The following is a 16760-nucleotide window of genomic DNA, read 5'->3' on the forward strand; positions in this document are numbered from 1 at the left end:
ATGTGCCACCACATTTGGCTAATTTTTAAAAAACTTTTGGTAGAGATGGGGTCTTGCTATATATCACTCAGGCTGGTCTCAAACTCCTTGTCTCAAGTGATCTTGTTTGTTGCATACCAGCTATGTGACCACAGATAAGTTACTTAACCTCTCTGTCCCTCAGTTTTTTTAATCTGTAAAAGAAAACTAACAATAGTACCTCTAATACAGCTAACATAAGGATTAAACAATGTCTGGCACTTGGCAAAATTATGTAAGTATTGGTTATTATTATAATTACTACTATTTTATCATGTGGTGATGCAGTGAATAGAGAAAATCAAATGAAAACAATAGTAGAGATTAAAGATGTCAGATGTACCTCCTTTATTTAACCTAATTTCTGCAACAGATGCTCGTCTCTTAATCTCAACAGGGAACAGATTTCACAGCCCAGGAGCATAATTACAGAAAACGCTGGCTCCTGTGGTCACAAACTTATACTCAGGGCACACTGAGTAACTGCCAATTCAGACCTCAATGGGTGACTAGGGCATATGGTGATAAAGGATCAGTCAAGAGTATACTGTAATGTTCAATAAATGCCAACGGCTTTGTGAAATTAAAAATAGAGTTTATCATGCTGCTCCATCAATAAGAGGCTACAACATCTAATGTATAACCTGATAAATGTCTCATTTCTTTTTATTTCCTTCTCTTCTTTGAAATTAGGTTGACTGTATGTTGAGTATTTAACATGTGCCAGACAATGTGCCAGGTAGGGAGGTAAAATTAAAACAGATATATCCCTGCCCTCGGGAACATACAGTCTATTGGTTTTTTTTTTTTTTTTTTTTTTTTTTAATGGAGCTGTCTGCTAAGTGGGTTCTCTTGTAGACTGAACCATGCCAGGACCTCAGATTTCAGTGCACATAAAGCGTGGTCTGTTGTTGATAGCATAGCAACTGTTTTTTCTCTCTGTGCATTCCAATCTCCTGTTCTTGGGCCTGTCCACCTCTGGGAAGTTCCACTCTCTCAAGATTTTCCACCATATGGTGGGATGGAAGAGGAGATTGCATTCCATCAATCACTTTGGTTTTCTTCTGTTAAGGGATTTGGTAGGAACTATTGACTGGAGTGAGATGTAGGAATCATTCATATGCCAATGCTCCATTTTCTTTTTGTCTCCAGGCACATAGGATTGGCTGTCTGTGAAAATAAAGCCATAAAGGTCAATAGGTTAATTCTCAGGTTACAGGAACCAATATTCTTTGTTCAGCTAAGACTCTGATTGAACTTTCTTTTGATTTTCGTCTCTTTTTAGAATAGTCAGTTACAGATCATAACTCTGTCTCCACTGGGAGAGAGTGACAGTAAGAAAAAGTTGAAATGCTGATTGGAGTAAGAAGAAATAACCAACTCTGCATTATATGAACACATTTCTGGCTAGGTTATTTAGAGAGTGGACATCTTTAAGTACATTTTGCACCACTGAAATGCAACTCCAATACAGCCTAGAGTTCCTCTGTGGTGAATAAAATCCTCTGAGACGTTCTTCCTGTGAAGAATGCTGGGCTATTCTTATTGAAGTTACTTTAGGATATCACTGAAATTAGACATAGACAATAGAAGCACAGTATGAGGAGATCCTGGGCACAGAGTATGCAGTTTAGAGAACTCCCTCTGGATGCTTGGACTTTCTACTTTGTTGATGCAACTATGGCCCACTGGGCATTTGAGAACCCAGGTGCAGTCTTTCTGATTCCCTACTTTCTTTGTTATTATATTCCATCCCAGCTTTTGTAGAATGTGGCAATAAATTGTTCTAAATATAGCTTAAATTACATGGGCTTTTCCAGGGTACTTCATGGATTTGTGTGTGTATGTATGATCTAAAATACTTTCTCATAAGTACCAAAAGGTGCCAGAATGAAAATGAAGAAACGGAATGAGGGTCAGATATTTTAATTTCTTTGAACTTCTCTTTCAACAGTGGGATAGATAGATAGATACACACACGTGTGTGTGTGTACTCTTTGTATATAAAGCAGTATTTGAATAGTTTCTTTCACTCTTTCATCACTTCACCACTGAGCCCAATTTGTAGTGAAGGAATATTTCTTAAAAATATATGTGTGTACATATTGTTTACATATAGAGTACACACACACACACACACACAGAAAAAAGAATCTTTGAAAAGTATTCCAGCACTATAAATTGAGCTCAGAGATGAAGTGACAAAAAGGTGAGAAACTATTCAAGTACTTTGGAGATGGACGCAAACATGATTCATGGGTGCCCACGTTTAGCTCTGTGTACCAAATCTATTTCTGTCCTTTAATCTTTTTGTAGGAACCATCAGTAATCTATGTTAGGATACATACAAGAATAAAGAAAACTCCATTAGAATCCCTTTTGAGGTCTCCTCCCCAACCAGGTTAGAGAGTAATGAAGCCAGTAGACTGAGAAACTGTGTCCTTAAACAACATCACAGCTAGGAAGCAATTTATTATGCTCCCCTCTAGGCAATGATGTTCACCTTGAAGAATGTAAGACAGACAATCCTTGAAGAGAGCAGACTCACTCCCCACAGTGTCTCCTGTCCAGACTGTGCCTCATTTTTTAAGTGCCCAGCATTGGTAATGGACAGGCAATAGTCTTCTGATGGTAAGCAATTCTCTTTTCATAAAACTGTAGAAAAAAGCCAAGGGCAGTGAGTCCATCTCTGGATAATGTACATTAGCTCAGTTTTGGTCATCAGTAATCATGTATTGGGTGACTTCTGTGTGGTCTTCCCCAAGTAGATAAAATGAAGAATGCAGAAAATATAGACGTTCTCACTAAAGAATTTACTTACAGAATTTTAGCAAAGTGAGGCACACAGCAAATAAGTTAATAGTCAATGTTCATAAATCTCTTTTTAAGTTTAGAAGTGAGACTTTAAAAACATAGATAACAAGAAACAACATCAAAAACTTAAGGAGTAAACTAGATGGTGTTATAAAGGAAATATGCTAACATTTTGGTGGACTGATCTGGTTATCAACACTGAGCGTACCCATAAATATTTTTCCTTAAACAGTGACCTGGAACTGGCAGGCATTTGGTGTGAAGGTGCCTCCTTAAAGAATGCAGATCAGAACCTCCTTGGGTGTTGTGGCCCAACTGTGAGCCATGAGCCTCCAGTAGCTTGGCATCACCTGATTTACTTCCTGAATCAAAATATGCATTTTAATGAGATTCACCAGGTGAATCATGAGCCCATCAAAGATCGAGAGGGTCTTTGTAAATATATGCTCCCTGTATGGATGTAGTTTATAACCAATAACAATTATGGATAGGAGCATAACCCTCATGAATGTTGAAGTACAAAAAATTTCAAGGAGTATTTAGGATTCTAACAATATGGCAGAACAAGATAACTAGGCAACTAGAATTATCAGATAAATGTAAAAACAAACCAAAGCCAACCAAAAAACCATTTCTCTAATGCATAGTTTAACTATTAATAAAAAAGAAAAACATCTAGATGCTAAGAACAAAAGTAAAACTGAAAACAAGAATTATATACATGTGTTGAATATGTGGTTGTTCTGTAGAAGATCTTGAATGGAGTCATCAGCTAATAGCTAGTAAACTACACTTTCATTTCATCTCACTTGAAGGGCAGAAGTGAAGCATTAGCTCCTTTCAAGCTAGGCATTTGGTAGTGAAATCCCCTCATAAAGTTGGGGCCTTTGAAAGACATTGTCACCAGAGAAAAAGTAGCTTCAGGTTCACCCCACTTGAAGAAAAGAGCTGGGCCCTTTCAAAGTAGGTATTTGATAATGATATCCCTTTATGAAATTGAGGCCCATGAATGGCTTCATTCTCAAATTAGACAAAATTTACCCAGCGGAACAGGGAAGATAGAGACTTTCCTCTCTCACTAAGAGATTAGAAATAAAAAATCAGTTTAATGTTTGAATTTTTGTTACACATACAGCTTATAAATAAAAAAAAAAAACACGCAGATTTTAATAAAAATTGGTCCCTTGCTGGTGATGCTACTGAGGTCCTGCCAGAAACAAACATAAAACCACTCTTTTTTTTTTTTTTTTTTTTTTTTTTTTTTTTGAGACGGAGCCCGGGCTGGAGTGCAGTGGCCAGATCTCAGCTCACTGCAAGCTCCGCCTCCCGGGTTTACGCCATTCTCCTGCCTCAGCCTCCGGAGTAGCTGGGACTACAGGCGCCCGCCACCTCGCCCGGCTAGTTTTTTGTATTTTTAGTAGAGACGGGGTTTCACGGTGTTAGCCAGGATGGTCTCGATCTCCTGACCTCGTGATCCGCCCGCCTCGGCCTCCCAAAGTGCTGGGATTACAGGCTTGAGCCACCGCGCCCGGCCATAAAACCACTCTTGCGGGATACTCCTACAACATAGACTATATGTGTTTCCAATGAAAAAAATGAACCTGTATAAAATAATGTCAATATAAACCATAAAATATCTAAAAAATTGTCAGTTTTATGTTTACGACTAGATTATGGAATGATTATAGTCTTATGCAGAAAATAAAATTAGTATATTTATCATGATTAAGATGTTAAATTAAGAAATAAAATCAAATGAAATGATCTAGGACTGAAGAAATAAGAAACAGATTTAGATAATATTAGTAATTTAAACTATAAATAAAATTAATGTATTAAACAATTATTTAGTCACAACTAAATAATGAGCAAGGAACTTGGTGATTGATTAAATTATCTAGAATGAAACAACAAAAGAATAGGAGAATGAAAAGAAAGGTTAAGGTAATATGTAGGACACAATGAGGATCAACATATATTAGAGGAGTTTCATCACAAGAGAATATAGAGAATTACTGTAAGGCAACTTTCAGAGAGAATATGACTACACAGATCCCAGTATTTATATTTTTTAAATGGGCAGAATTAATAAAAGTAAATACCCAGGCTCATTGAGGTGAAATTGCAAAACACCATAGCCAAAGATTTTAAAATATTACTGCAACTAGAGAGAAAAGACAGATCTTTTCCAAAGAAACCAGAATTAGATTGACAGAGTATACAATGTAGGAAAAAAAATGAAGGAAATTATGTCTTTGTAGTGCTAACAAAAAATAATCAATCTAGAATTATATACAAGAATAGAGTATCATAGTAGAGAAAATGTGAAGTAAAGGTATTGAAGACTATGATATTTCACTGAAAGAACTACTAAAGTCCTCATCTTGAGAAACAAGAAAATTGATCTCAGTGGAAAAAGTGGAGTACAACAAGCGTGAGTGAGCAAAGAATGAGTAAATCGTATAAATCAGTAAACCAGCAAAGCATTTAATGTTCAAAATAGCCACCACCATAATAATAATTTGGGGAGAATTAAAAAAAAAACTAGGTAGAAAGTAAAATAATAGACAAAATAAGGTAAGATAGGAGGGCTATAATTACAGTGTTTTATGGATATTTATTTTACAAATGGCAAACAGAATTGTTAATTAATTTTATACTTAAAATGGAGATTCTGTGATAATGGTTTAAGAATAATAACCACACATGTGGATATAAATGTAATTTTGCAATTAGTAGAAAGAAGTGAATGAAAATTATCAGTCCTACAGAAGGCAAGATAAGAAGAAAGCAAGCAAAAAAAAAAAAAAGAAAGAAAGAAAAAAACCGCAATGATGAAAAAGCACAATAAAATACTGGCAAAATAAATCCAACAATATCATCAGTCACACTAATTATAATTTTTAAAGATGTCAAAGTTTATAAAAACTTTCACATTAAAGTTATTTAGCTGTACATTGCTTTTAGAAAATATACATAAAACATGATAAAAAAAAGTTGAACTTCAATGAAATTAAGATTTGTAAAATGATTTTTAAACAAATGAAAATAAGAAGTTAGTGTTTAACAACATTACACAAAAAGATTCCAATGCAAAAAATTATATAAAAGGGGCCAATACATTATTATAAAAGGAACACATAGTCTTAATGTGAGAAAAAAAATCTCAATGTTCTATATACTGAAATAATGAAAGTTTAGAATTTTTTAGGTTAAATAAAATGTATTATCAAAATTAACACCCCCTGTTCTTCTGTTCTTTTTATTATGTGGCAACTGGAATGAATATATATATATATATATATATTCATTCATGTGTGATTTGCATTATATTTCATTCATTCGTTCATGTGTGATTTGCATTGTATTTCTCCTCGACAACACTGTTCTGTACTGTTTTCTGATAGGTTAGAGAGCTGGTCCATGGTAGAGAAGTTCATTGAGGTGGTGAGAGCTCTGAAGCCAAGAGCAGTCTGGCAGGAAAACCACATCTTTACATTTTTACTTTTTTAAGGCCAGAGAAAGAGGAACAAGTTTTGGTTTCAGGTGTTTTGCAATGGAAAGGGTGCTCAACTGCGTTAGGAGGATTTCCTGCCCTAATTCTACTTGGTGTTGCTCCTTGGACCTCTGTACCTCCTGACACATGGTAGTGACCAGGGAGGCTCTAAGAAGAGTGTTCTTTATCTGGTCTACTGCCCACCTTCCCCTCCAATATTCATGTTTCCAAATGATGATGTCTGAGTTAGGTCCAGATATGGCCTATCATTTTCTAACTAGCTTGTAGTTTTCTCAGAGAAAGGAATTTTGGGGTAATTTTTGGAATCTTCTTTTGTTCCAATCCCATCTGCACAACATGTAAGATGAATAATTCTGTTTCTTGGATGTGGGTGACTCTGTATTTTAATTTCCAGGCTTATTCCATTTGACAGATATTAAAATTCTTCTTGGCATTTAACTAACAGGAAAATGATGTGGACAGCATAATTGATCAGTAACCTTGGTAAAATATGATTCTTTTGTGCAAGTCAGCTTAAAGCAGAGAACAATTTTATCTCCCAGAAGACATTTGGCAATGTCTGGAGACATTTGGCATTATTATAATTTGGGGAGGAGGTGCTAACTGGCATCTAGTAGGTAATGGTCAGGGATGCTACTAAACATCCTACAGTGCACAAAAAAGCCTCTTACAACAAAAAATTACCCAGCCAAAAATGTTAATTAATGCTCAAACTGAGAAAACTTACTGTAAGGTAATCTGATAAAGACTATATGAAATGTTTACACATCTATATAGAATTTTAATATATATTTATATTGAATGCCTAAGCAAAAAAGTACAAAAGTCTTAAGTGTACATCCCAATACATTTTCACAAAATTAACACATCTGTGTAACACATTAGCCAGTTCAGGAAATAGAGCATCACTAATACCCAAGAACCCTGCTTATGACCCAGTCCAGTCAGCCTTTCTGACCATAGATCACCACTATACTGACTACTAATATCACAGATTAGGTTTGCCTGTTTTTGAACTTTATAGGAGTTGAATCATAATATGCACTTTTTGTGTGTTTGCCTTCTTTTATTCAACTTTACATTTTTACAATTCACCCATGTTGCTGCATAGCTATAGTTTAGTCATTCTTATGGTTGTATAGTATTCTCTTCTATAAGTATTGCAGAGACTATTTATTCACCTTTAAAGCTCAATTGAATGGTTTTCAGTTTTGGGCAGTTAAAAAGGTGCTGCTCTAAAAATTATATGTATAATTTTGTGAAATATGCACACAGTTTTGGGGGGCATGTGCCTAGGCGTAAAATTGCTGGGCATCGGGTATACAAACATTCACCTTTATTTAGTGAACATTGTCAAACACTCCCACTAGTATGTATGAGACTTGATTTATTTTTAAATATCCAGTACAGATGTTTTTTGTATGTATGCACATATTTCCCAAGCTTGATATCCACATCTTGAGCACCAAGCTAGTTGGGGAGGAGAAAGAGCAAAACCCAGTTTCATATCTTTCCAGTCATTAGGTGACTAAAATGTGTTCTAATGAGTAACTGTACTGACCCTATGGGTCCCAGGGAAACAGCATCAGCTGTGGAGAAAGCGTGTGTCTATAAACCATTTGAAAGAAGTCGTTCTTTGAGACCGTTGATTTGTTCTTACTGCCTTCTTGTAGCCAATTTAGACAAGCAAAACCAAGCTCTGCAATCCTGTTTTGACAAAAATAACTGTAAGATTTTGATAGGCTTGCTTTCTCTAAATGTCACCCAAATGTCTTGCCTCTGACGCCAATGCTCTTCTCACTATACTGGGCTATTTCACTGTACATAGTACTTTCTCCTGCACATCTCTATTACCTTATGTTCAAGTCCCTCGGACTGTAATATACTTGTATATAAAAAAGTCTCTTGAATTCTTTAGATAAGAAAACCTTGAGAAAATAAAGGTATTATAAACATAGCAGTATTGATACTGTTTTGATTCCTCCAACTATTCTTGATATTATACTTCCTTTGTAAATGTCTTAACTCTGGAACTTTTCCACTTTCATATAAATTAGCATCACAATCTTATAAACATGTTTCTATTTATTGAATCCCAGGTCAAAGTCATTATACAACAAAGAACAACAGTTTTCATACCAGACTGCTTGCATGCATGTAAATTGGGGCTCTCGCCAAGGAGGTAATGAATACAATCTCAGGTTTCATGAGATGAATCAAAAAATAGAAAAACTAATAACATAATTTTCATATCTCAGAAAACCTAAGTCAGGGTATCTTTCTTCTCCATAAGACTCGCCTTTTAAATTTAGACATGATGTATTAAGTGATGTAAAAGTAAATCATACAGGAAAAATCCAAGACTCTCTCATGCGTGAGAGAAAGTGAATTTTCATTTTTTATAATGGCCCCCTTACACCATGATGATTTACATCAAATCTCATATTCCTGGAATAACAATTATACCAGGAGATAGTAGAGCACTGTGGTCAGAAGCATTGAGTCTAATGATCTGGTTCAAATTTTGGTTCTCAAACTCAATAGCCATGGGACTCTCAATAAGTTACTTAACCCTTCAGAGTCTCAGTTTCCTGGGCAGCAAAATAGAGGAAAATAGTGGCATCTATTCTGTGGCTTGGGAAAATTAAAAGGCACTGTTCATCATATGCAGTTAGCTTAATGCTAGGACTCAGTAAGATCCCCACAAACAGCAGCGGCTGCTGTGGGGTGATTGACAACAGTAACAAGGACACAGGCATTACTATTCATGTTTCTCTTGAAGAGGTATGCCATCAACTTATGTTATAGTGACTGTGAAGCCTTATGGAGAAGGTAAATGAGGGGGATCATGGCTGAAACACCTTAAGTCAATATAGCCACTTTTACAATTGGGAATCTGTGAAAAATAGTATGATATCCTATTGCATAAGGCAATGGGGAGGAGTGATTAAGAGATTGATTCTGGAACCAGTCTTAGTAAATTCCTGTTCTGCCACTTTTACTTTCTGTATAATCTGGGCAAGTCATATCATCTCTCTTGCCTATACAATGGGCCCTTGTGTCTCAAAGCATGTGTTTGCATGTGAGTGTGTACATATGTGTGTGTTTAGTACATATGTCATGCTATTGTTTTGAAGACTAAGTCAACAATTCAATATGTGGGGGCACCTGCAACACAGCATGGCACATAGTAATTGTTATTAAGTGTTATTATAATTATTGAACTGACATGAGATAGGGTACCTTCTTGAAAGGTTACTTTCTGACTATATAAGGAAAAGACAGCAATTTCTGAAGAAAGATATAAAGAAAAGTGACTCCACTGCTGTCACCTCAGGGTTGAGTTCCCGTTCGGGGGCTAGCTTTTTGCGTAGACTGCTGAAGGGAGTGTTCAAAAGCACATGAGCTTGAATTTGGCAGAGGCTTGGTCCCAAGCTATTGGAAACATTGACGGGAGTGACAGAACCTGTGAAAAAGGTCATTTCAAAACTGCAAGCAGTTTTTCTGTTTTTCTAGAAGTTGAGAATTGAACACAGTGTTGACGCAGACTATTTCTAAATTCTACGGCAAATCATTGCGTGCGCCTTTCAGTTATGCAAATCTAAATCACAGGTGGTAATTAGAAAAGGAGGTGTTTGAGAAGCTGTAGCTATAAGGAGCTAAACTGTTCTGCATGATCATGGAAAAGGTCATTTGTGTAGTAGGCAGAATAGCATTTCTGTAGGCTGCTGCTTTGGGAAAAACAGTTTATTTTCTAAGTCTGGATTTAGATGCCTACAGAATACAGTTTATATCTTGTGTCTTATATTAAGTAGCTTCTTGGAGGTGGTCAGGCTCTGAGACCCTGAGACTTTGGAAAAGATATACAGGAGTGAATCTCATTTTATCCTGGAGGAAAGGCCATAAAACAGCCCTTTATGTTATAAGCTAAAGACTGAAACCCCAAATCTGTGAAACTTTGAAAATTAAAGGGGCAATCAGTTTTTCTTGGTAACTTGGAAGCAAGGGATACAAAAAAGCAACTTCTCTGGCTTCCCCAGTCTCCCTACTCTCTGCTATCTGTGTGCCTCACTTGCAAAGCAGGACGATGGTGTTCTCCTATGACCGCTCTGTTGAAATTGTGAGGTAAGAATCTGTTCATATGAGAGTAGAGCTCACCAGTGTCTGCCTTCCTGGGATGAAGTAGATTTTGAGACAGGAAATAAATCTTAAATCTTAGTCTGGAGGTGAGGAGGTGATACCTTCATCTCCTTAGGATTCTTTGCTTGGGTCTTGTCTCTGAGGAATCTAGCCAATTTGAAGAAGTTTGGGAACAAAACTAATTTCCCTTACCACTGAGACAAAGAGTCAGCCTTGAAGCAATGACCTGGTGCTGGGACCTCTCAGAACACCCATCTCTAGTCTGCTGTGAATTCAGCTCTGTGGGTACTTCCCTTCCCTGAAATTTGGGGCTTCAGTCAGGCCTTGTAAAAGAGCTGTTTGTCATGCGTAAGAGAGGAAGTAAGGGACAGGAGTACCTAGTGTTAGAATGAGGAGCCTAGGCCTGAGGGAGCTCTTAAAGTTTAAGTCCACAGGAAGCCATCTCTGGCTGGGGAAGGACTGGACTCCTGACAGAGACCAATGAATGGTAAGCAGCTGCCTGACACCCTCAGGGCAGAGAAGAGAGGCCCAGGCTGAGGCACACCAGGAGCTGTGAGATTGGGAAAAGACGATAAAGTGGATCTGGGTTCCAGATCCCCAACAGGTGGTAGGTATTAAGAACACTTCAGTTTTTCTGGTGTAGTGTAATTTCATTTTTACCTACAAACAGGTGAAGCCTCATAATCTCATGGGTGTTGAGATTGTGTCAATTTTCATATTGCATAACAAAGGGTGAAAGCAATCAATCGAAAAACAACCAAACGGCTAAACAACTTGAAATGGTTAGACTTTGTGTCCCCACCTAAATCTCATCTTGAATTATAACCCCCATAATCCCCACGTGTCAAGGAAGAGGCTAGGTGGAGGTAATTGGATCATGAGGGTGGTTTCCCCCATGCTGTCCTCGTGAGAGTGAATGAGTTCTCATTAGATCTGATTGTTTTATACGTGTTTGTTTGTTCCTCCTGAGTTCATTCTTCTTCCTGCCACCCTGTGAAGAAGGTGTCTTGCTTCCCCTTCACCTTCTGCTATATTGGTAAGTTTCCTGAGGCCTCCCCAGTCATGCAGAACTGTGAGTTCATTAAGCCTCTTTCCTTTGTAAATTACCCAGTCTTGGGCAGTTCTTTATAGCAGTATAAGAATAAACTAATACACCTCCAAAAGGTTGATTGCCTGGAACATGAAGAGGACTACCTACCACATTGTCACTGCCTCACCAACAGGGACTAGTCATTCTTACCAATTCCTCTCGCTACAGTGTGTTAAGTAAATAATTTTTCAAACTTGTATTTGACTAAAGAATAAACTTTTTTTAATAACTTAGCACATAATAGCCAGAGTTCTGAAATTCTAAAGTACGTCTTACTGAACATTTTATGCTGAAAGTCTCTGTGAATGAAAGCGATTCAACCATGTATCTGGGATTTTAAAAGGGCCGACATATACATGAACTTTTTTTTTTTTAAACAGGTTTTTTTTTTTAACCGTTTTTAAAAGTCCTGTTTTACTTTCTAATTGTGCAGTCTCATTTAGAATACTTTTATTTTCTCTAATTTAAAGATGTTACCTTCTAAAGACAAATGAACTTGAGGAGTGATATCCTTTCCTGACTCTGTTTATGACTACTGCTATTACTCAAGGGCAGTTTTCCTGGGTGAGATGTTTTCCAACACACTTCCTTCTTTCCCTTTACCATATTCCCCTTCTCTGCGCCTCTCCCATATTCCCTGCATCCCCAACAGCAACACACACATACACACACTGTGTCCTTTGCTGTTTCCCTCGTGTTAATTTTTAATTTTTATGACTACATAGTAGGTGTATGTTTTTATGGGTACGTTAGATGCATCGATATAGGCATACTGTGTGGAATAACTACATCAGGGTAAAATTTTATCTTTGGGGCTTTTGTGTTGAGCTAGATCACAGAAAATACTTTTGTTTTGGAGATAAAGTGTCAAATTACCAGTTAAAATGAAATCTAATGCTTTCATAAAATTTTGTGGTACGTGTGCCTATTTTCCCAGCAATAGCAAGAACATTCCTATATGTTTTTAAATTAAGGAAGGGAGAGGCATAAAGAACAACTTTGAAAAGATTATTATGTATATTAAAAGAGAAATTTCTTCACCCGGTGGCTGTGTGGTGATGAGAAAACAGAAACCAAACAGCTGATAGAATTAGAATGTAAAGCATTTGGTTTTCTAGAGACGTTTGGACTTTATTTGCAGCTAATTAACATGAAGTCTTCAGTAGGCATGACTCTTTTCTCAAATACAGCTAGTTTTATCACTTAATATTCATAATAAATATGCTACAGTATAGAAATAAACTCTCTAGAGAGCAGCAGGAAAATTAAACCACCAATTTAAGGAATCCGGGTTTGTCACACAGTCTCTACCCTTCAGCATCCAGGGTTCAGTAAGCATGAAGGCTGACACACTAAACTGCAAGTAATAACACGGTCACTCCCATGGAGCAAATAGGTCAGGGCTGCAGGCTGGATCTTCCGAGACCAGCAGAGCCCCTAATTCCAGGCACACAATCTCCCACAGTCTCGACTCTTGCCTCCGGTCCTAACACCTGTCCTTAGTCTCCAAGTTTCTTCAGTAACATTAACCTTTCTTCCTTCTCAATTTCTCGCATATGAAGAGCTGCAAAGCTCCATGTTTCCTTCTGTTTTCTAGCCCCTTTCTGAGCAATCTCTGTTTTTTGTAGGGCATTGAAGGGCCACTCTGGCAGTAAAGCAGATTGTTTTAATTAGGTTTGATTACTTTGTAAACAAATCCTAGAGGATTGGGAAAAGCAATCGCTAAAAGACGTATTGAGTTTTTTTTTGTTTGTTTGTTTGTTTTTTTTTGTTTTTGTTTTTTTTTTTTTTTAAGAACTGAAACTATGAAACAGTGTGGCTACTCACATTAAAAAGGGAGGCTTTTCTACTTTCTCCTTTGTAACATAGAGTAAGGGATTGCCTTCCTTGTGAAATTCACTGCCTTCCCACCCCTCATCCCACATTTTTCTGTTTTCTCTTTCAGGCCAAACTAGAATATGGTGGGTGACCACCTCCAGGGACAGCAGGCTCACAATTGTGCAGTCAGTTACAATTAAAATATATGCTTTATGCTTGCTTGGTTTGTTTTCAGCACAACCTGAAAACTCTTAGATTGTGCCATTTGTTCAGTGTATAAGGAGGAGCATATGAGATAATTTATAGCTGAATGAAGAAAAAGCAAAGATATAAAAGTTCTCAGTTGATGGGAATGCTAGTTTACACAATAGGTTTGAGAAGAATTTTATTTTCCTCCACAGATTAGTGTTAAGGACTTGGATCTAAGTTTACCAAATATGAAAAGGTTAAGATAAGTAGAAGCAATATTAACAGCAAATTTCTTCATCTAAGTAGTTTTCATTTTTAATTTTTGGGGGTGCATAGTAGGTGTATATTTTTATAGGGTACATGAGATTTTGATACAAGCAAACCATGTGTAATCACATCAGGGCAAATAGGGTATCCATCACTTCAAGCATTTATCATTTATTTGTGTTACAAATATTCCAATTATAGTATTTTGTTATCTTAAAATGTAAAATAAATTGTAGTCACCCTCTTGTGCTGTCAAATACTAGAGCTTATTTGTTCAAACCATATTTTTTAACCTGTTAGCTATCCCCACTCTTTTCCCCCCTCTTCACTACCCCTCCAAGCCTCTGATAACTGTCATTCTACTGTCTCCATAAGTTTAATCGTTTTAATTTTTAGCTCCCACAAATGAGTGAGAACATGTGAAGTTTGTCTTTCTGACCCTGGCTTATTTCACTTAACAAATGTCCTCCAATTCCATCCATCTTGTTGTAAATGACAGAATCTCATTCTTTTCATGGCTGAATACTATTCCATTGAGTATATGTAGCACATTTTCTTTATCCATTCATCTGTTGATGAATAGTTATGTTGATTCCAAATCTTGGCTATTGTGAATAGTACTGCAAAAAACATGGGAGTACAGGTATGCTACAGTATAGAAATAAACTCTTTGAGTATAAATAGTATAGACATATCTCTTTGATATACTAATTTCCTTTATTTTGGGTATGTACCTAGCAGTAAGATTGCTGGATCATACAGTAGCTCTATGTTTAGTTTTTTGAGAAAACTCCATACTATTCTACATCATGGCTATAATAATTTACATTCCCACTAACAGTGTTCCCCTTTATATTTCACCAGCATCCATTATTGCCTGTCTGTGGATAAAAGCCATTTTAACTGGGGTGAAATGATATCTCATTGTACTTTTGATTTGCATTTCGCTGATCAGTGATGCTGAACTCATTTTCATATCCTGTTTGCCATTTGTATGTGATTTTTAAAAAAATGTCTATTCAGATCTCTTGCCTATTTTTCAATTATTTTATTAGTATTTTTACTATATAATTATTTGAGCAGATCTCCTTATATATTCTGATTAATCTCTTGTTAGATGAAAAGTTTGCAAATATTTTCTCCAATTCTGTGGGCTCTCTCTTCACTTTGTTGGTTGTTTCCTTTACGATGCAGAAGCTTTTTAATTTGTTGTGATCTCATTTGTCCATTTTTGCTTTGGTTGCCTGTGCTTGCAGGGTACGACTCAACAAATCTTTACATCCATTACAAACATCATAGAGAGCTTCCCCAATGTTTTCAGGTAGTGGTTTCATAGTTTGAGGTCTTTAATTCATTTTGATTTTAATTTTGTATATTGTGAGAGATAGGGGTCTAGTTTCATTTTTCTGCATATGGGTATTCAGTTTTCTGAGCACCATTTATTGAAGAGTGTGTCCTTTTCCCAGTGCATGTTCTTGTCGCCTTTGTTGAAAATGAGTTCACTGTAGATATGTGGATTTATTTTAGGTTTGCTTTTCTGTTCCATTGGTCTGTGTGTCTGTTTTTATGCCAATACCTTGCTGTTTTGGTTACTATAGCCCTGTAGTATGATTTGAAGTCAGATAATGTGATTCCTCCAGGTGTGTGTGTGTGTGTGTGTGGTTTTTGTTTTTTTTTTTTTTTTTTTTTTTCCTCTCAGGATGGCTCTGGCTATTCTAGGTCTTCTGTGGTCCCAATTAGGATTATTTTTCCTACTTCTGTGAAGAATGTCATTGGTATTTTGACAGAGATTGCACTGAATCTGTAGATTATTTTGGGTAGTATGAACATTTTAGCACTATTGATCCCTCTAATCCTATGAACATAAAATATCTTTCCCTTTGTTTGTCATCTTCAGTTTCCTGAAGCAATATATTACAGTTTTCATCATAGAGATCTTTCACTACTTTAGTTAAGTTTATTCCTAGGTATATTATTTTATTTATTGCTATTGTAAATAGGATTTGTTTCTTGATTTCTTTCTCAGATTGTTCACTGTTAGTACATAGAAATGCTAATAACTTTTTGTATTTTGATTTAGTATCTTACAACTTTGAATTTCTTTGTCAGTGGTAATAGTTTTTGGTGGAGTCTTTAGGTTTTTCCAAATATAAGATCATATAATCTACAAACAAGGATAACTTGACTCCTTTCTTTCCAACTTGAGTGCCCTTTATTTATTTATCTTTTCTAATTGCTCTAGTTAGGACTTCCAGTACCATGTTGGATAACAGTGGTGAAAGTGGGCATCCATGCCTTGTTCCACATCTTAGAGGAAAGGCTTTCAGTTTTTCCCCATTCCGTATGATACTAGCTCTAGGTGTCATATATGTCTTTCACTGTGTTGAGGTATATTCCTTCCATACTCAATTTTTTGAGAGTTTTTGTCATGAAGGAATGCTGAATTTTATCACATGCTTTGCTTTTCCGGAACCAATTGAAATGATCATGTGGTTTTTGTCCTTCATTCTGTTGATAGGATGTATTACATAGATTGATTTGCATATGGTGAGCCTTTGTTGAATTTTTTGCATCAGTGTTTATCATTTTGTTGAATTTTTTTGCATCAATGTTCATCAGTGAGATTTCTTTTCTTGATGTGTCTTTGGTTTTGGTATTGGCATAATACTAGCCTGCCTTCTAGATGAGTTTGGAAGTATTCACGTCCCCTCTATTTTTCAGAATAGTTTGAGTAGGATTGGTATTTGTTATTCTTTAAACATTTGGTAAAATTCAGCATAGGGTCCTGGACACTTCTTTCTTGGGAGACTTTTTACTATGGCTCCAGTGGCTTCAATTTCATTATTTGTTATTGGTCTATTCAGGTTTTAGATTTCTTCATGGTTCAATCTTGGTAGGTTGTATGTG

At 36.3% G+C, this 16760-nt stretch overlaps 1 long non-coding RNA gene across 1 annotated transcript in view; it reads left to right on the forward strand.

The window, feature by feature from the left end:
• Positions 1-16760, forward strand: part of LOC139364326 (uncharacterized) — a 317275-nt gene that overhangs the window by 117258 nt on the left and 183257 nt on the right. The gene's annotated exons all lie outside the window — the stretch shown is intronic.

Source organism: Macaca nemestrina, chromosome 7, assembly GCF_043159975.1.
Source record: "Macaca nemestrina isolate mMacNem1 chromosome 7, mMacNem.hap1, whole genome shotgun sequence".
Classification (NCBI taxonomy): Eukaryota; Metazoa; Chordata; class Mammalia; order Primates; family Cercopithecidae; genus Macaca; species Macaca nemestrina.